This window comes from Heterocephalus glaber, unplaced genomic scaffold (genome assembly GCF_053883595.1).
Source record: "Heterocephalus glaber isolate CG9 unplaced genomic scaffold, H.glaber_assembly_v1.0 deba00001593, whole genome shotgun sequence".
Lineage (NCBI taxonomy): Eukaryota > Metazoa > Chordata > Mammalia > Rodentia > Bathyergidae > Heterocephalus > Heterocephalus glaber.
The window spans coordinates 9,801,384-9,806,294 of record NW_028258368.1 but is presented as its reverse complement, the minus strand read 5'-3'; positions in this window follow the sequence as shown (position 1 = coordinate 9,806,294).

Sequence of the window (4,911 nt, the reverse complement as noted above, 5' to 3'; positions counted from 1 at the left end):
AAAAAACAGACTTCCAGATCACCTATAGCAATGCCAAAGGGAAACAAGAAGGAACACTCTGATACTCAACCACCTGGACTCCCTGAATTGGCAACAAAAGAGGATACGGAAAAAATGAATATAATTTTTCAGATAACAGCAGAGATTGTGCTCATACTGCAAGACATGATTAATAAATCTAGAGAGGAGCTGAGGAACATGATGGAATCCCAACATAGGAAACAAATAAAATCCATAAAACAGATACAAACAGATTTCCAGGAGATTAAACACTCCATTGAAAGTCTACACAGCAGAAGGAGCCACTGTGAGGACAGAATTTTAGATATAGAAGATAAGATTGAAATTAGTGAACAAGAAAAGAAAAATTTCTTTAAAATTCTAAGGGACCAAGAAAAATCAGTCCAGTAGCTACTAGACAATGCAAAGAAGAATAACATAAGACTGATTGGAGTCAATGAAGAAACAGGAGAAAGTCCAGATGACATAAAAAAGCTACTCACAGAAGTGATGGCAGAAAACTTCCCAAGCAGGGGAAAAGAACTTGACATACAGATAAGTGAGGCATATAGGACTCCAAATAGCCTTGATCAAAAAAAATCTACACATAGGCATATCATAGTTAAGATTGAAGAAACCCAACAGAAGAACAAAGTTCTACAAGGAGTGGGAGAAAAGAAACAAATCACATACAAAGGAAAGCCCATCAGAATCACAGCAGACTTCTCAGCACAAAACCTCAAGGCAACAAGAGCTTGGAGTGGTGTATTCCAAGCCCTAAAGGAAAACAGCCTCCAACTCAGATTGATGTACCCTGCAAAACTATCTTTCACAACTGATGGAGAAATAAGATACTTCGAGGACAAAGAGCACCTTAGGAACTTCATGAATACAAAACCAGCTCTCCAAAAATTTTAGACAATATCTTAAGAAAAGACAATGAGGATCACAACCCCAGGAAGCACAGCAGAATGAATCTGTCAGGTACAACAAGAAATTAAATGCAAAGGGGGAGAATCCAACAAAAAGAAAAAGTCATGACAGTGATGAGTTAATATGTTATAACCATCAATGGTAATGGTCTCAATTCACCAATCAAAAGAAATAGACTGGCAGAATGGGTCAAGAAGTAAGATTCAATAATATGCTGCATACAAGAAACACACTTAATTCAAAAACAAACTCATAGACTGAAAGTTAAAGGGTGAAAAACAATTCCCCATGGGACAGGAACCTGAAAAAAAGAAGGAGTAGCTATCCTCTTTGCAGATCAAGTGGATTTCAAACCAATATTGATTAAGAAAGACAAAGAAGGACACTACATTCTTGTAAAGGGAACAATCCAAAATGAAGAAATGACAATCATAAACATATATGCACCAAACACTAGTGCTCCCAATTATATAAAACAAATACTAATGGACATGAAAAATAAAATAAGCACTAATACAATAGTAGTGGGGGACCTAAATACCCCACTGTTACAAAGATAGATCAACTAGACAAAAAATAAACAATGAAATACTAGAATTCAATCAAACTCTTGAACAAATGAACTTAACAGATGTTTACAGAGTATTCCACCCCACAAAATCAGAATACACATTCTTTTCAGCTCCACATGGGTCATTCTCTAAAGTAGACCACATACTCACTCATAGAACGTGTTTAAGAAAGTACAAAGGAATTGAAGTTATCCCCTGTATATTATCAGACGATAGTGCAATGAAATTGGAGATCAACAGCAAAAGAAACCGCAAACATTTCATAAACACATGGAAATTGAACAGCACACTTCTGAATAACCAATGTGTCACAGAGGAAACTAAAGCACAAATCAGTTCCTTCAATTAAATGACAATGACAATACAACATATCAGAATCTATGGGACACAATGAAAGCAGTCTTACGAGGCAAATTCATAGAAGTGAATACTCATATTAGGAAAACAGAACGAGCCCAATTAAACAACCTGATGCTGAACCTCAAGCTGCTAGAAAAAGAAAAGCAGGACAACCCCAAAACTCAGACAAGAAGGGAAATTGTAAAGATAAGAGCAGAAATCAATTCAATGAAGACTAAGAGAACCATGCAAAACATCAATGAAGCCAAGAGTTGGTTCTTCGAAAGAATCAACAAAATTGACAAACCCTCAGAGAACCTTATCAGGAAAAGGAAAGAAAAGGCCCAAATCCATACAATTAGGAATGAAAAGGGTGAAATTACAATGGACCCCCCCAGAAATCCAGTTGATCATCAATACCTACATCGAGAACCTACATGCCAATAAGATGGAAAACACAGAAGAAATGGACAGATTCCTAGATACATATGAATTACCAAAGTTGAATGAAGAAGACCTAAAAATTCTAAACAACCCAATATCAATCAATGAAATTGAAAATGTAATTAAAAACTTCTCAACTAAGAAAAGCCCGGGCCCTGATGGCTTCACTGCTGAATTCTGTAAGACATTTAGAGAGGAACTACTGCCACTACTGTTTAAATTCTTCAGTGAAACTGAAAGGGAAGCAATACTCTTGAATTCATTCCTGGAAGCAATTATCACCTTGATCCCCAAAGCAGAGAAAGACCCAACCGAAAAAAGAGAACTATAGACCAATCTCACTAATGAACATAGATGCAAAAGTCCTTAATAAGATACTGGCAAATAGAATGCAGAAGATCATCAAGAAGATCATATACACTGACCAAGTGGGATTCATCCCAGGGATGCAGAGATGGCTCAACATACACAAATCAATCAATGTAATACACTATTTTAATAGAGCCAAGGACAAAAACCATATGATCATCTCAATAGATGCAGAAAAAGCATTTGACAAAATCCAACACGCATTTATGATAAAACCCTACAAAAAATTGGAATCGATGGTCTCTACCTCAATCTGATAAAAGCCATCTATGAAAAACCAACAGCCAATATCATACTAAATGCTCAAAAACTGAAATCCTTCACACTAAAATCAGGAACAAGACAAGGATGGTCACTATCACCATTCCTGTTCAGTGTAGTTTTGGAAACATTAGCCGTGGCAATTAGACAAGAGAAAGGAATAAAGATAGGAAATGAAGAAGTCAAACTGTCATTATTTGCAGATGACATGATACTCTACATAGAAGACCCCGAGAACCCCTCCAAAAGTCTTCTAGACTTAATAACCAAATTCAGTGGAGTAGCTGGATACAAGCTCAAAACACAAAAATCAATAGCTTTCCTCTATATGAGCAACAGACTCACTGAGACAGAAAAAGGGCAAACAATGTCTTTCACAATAGCATCCAAAAAACTGAAATACCTAGGAATGAATCTAGCAAAAGAAATCAAGGACCTCTTCTCTGAAACCTATAGCACTCTGAAAAGTAATATGGAAGATGATATCAGAAGATGGAAAGACATCCCCTGTTCCTGGGTAGAAAGGATCAACATAGTGAAAATGGCCATACTTCCAAAACTGCTATATAGATTCAATGCAATCCCAATTGAAATCCCAGCAGCATACTTCACAGACCTGGAGAAAACAATCCAAAAATTCATTTGGACCATGTAGAGATCTAGAATAGCAAAAGCAATTCTAGGTAACAGAGACATGGCGGGGGGTATCACAACCCCCAACTTGGAACTATACTACAAAGCTACTGTGATAAAAATAGCATGGTACTGGCAAAGAAACAGACCTGAGGACCAGTGGAACAGATTAGAAGATGCAGAAACAACTCCAGATACACTCAGCTGCCTCATCTTTGACAAAGAGCCAAGCACCCTCACTGGAGGAAATATAGCCTCTACTAAATGGTGCTGGAAAAATTTAGGGATTTAATTAAAAACTAGACCTATATCTCTCACCATGGGCTAAACTAAAATCAAAATGGATTAAAGATCTAAATATTAAAATAGAAACACTGAACCAGCTGGAACAGAGGTTAGGTAGAACTCTTGAAGACATTGTTATAGGAAAAGATTTTATGAACAAAACCTCAGTTGCCCGTGAACTAGCACAAACAATCAACAAGTGGGATCTCTTCTTATTAAAAAGCTTCTGCACAGCAAGAGAAACCACCAGCAGTGTGAAGAGACAACCCACAATATGGGAAAAGATTTTCACCTGCTGTTCCTCAGTCAGAGGTCTACTATCTAGAATCTATGAAGAACTTTAAAAAATCAGACCTCCAAAATTTAAAGACCCAATCCAAAAACAGGCATCTGAAATGAACAGACATTTCTCAGTCAAAGAAGTAGAAAGAGCAAATAAACACATGAAAAAATGTTCAACATCACTGGTCATTGGAGAGATGCAAATGAAAACAACAGGGAGATTCCACCTCACCCCAGAAAGAATGGCTGCTGTCATGAAATCAACCAATAACAAATTCTGGCGGGGCTGTGGGGAAAGAGGAATCCTGCTCCACTGCTGGTGGGAGTGTAGACTGGTGCATCCACTGTGGAAATCAATATGGAGATACCTCAAAGAACTAGGACTGGAAGTCCCATTTGACCCCGCTATTCCCCTGCTGGGTATCTTCTCCAAAGAATTAAATGAATAATACCATAATGATATATGTGCACCCAAGGTTCATAGCAGCACAGTTTGTAATAGCTAAAACTTGGAAACAGCCCAATTGTTCATCAACTGGAGACTGGATAAAGAAAATGTGGTTTTTTTATAAAATGGAGTACTACTCAGCCATAAAAAATGAGAAATTAGAGACATTTATAGCTGAATGGATGCACATTGAAGCAATACTCTTAAGTGAAGTAAATAAGACACACATGTGTAAATACTGAAGTTTCTCTAGTGTGATAAACTGAAAGTGTAAATAAGGACTAAAAGGTTTAATAGATAATGTGAAATAGGAAGAAAAGGGGCAAAGGGGAAGGAAGTGGGAGG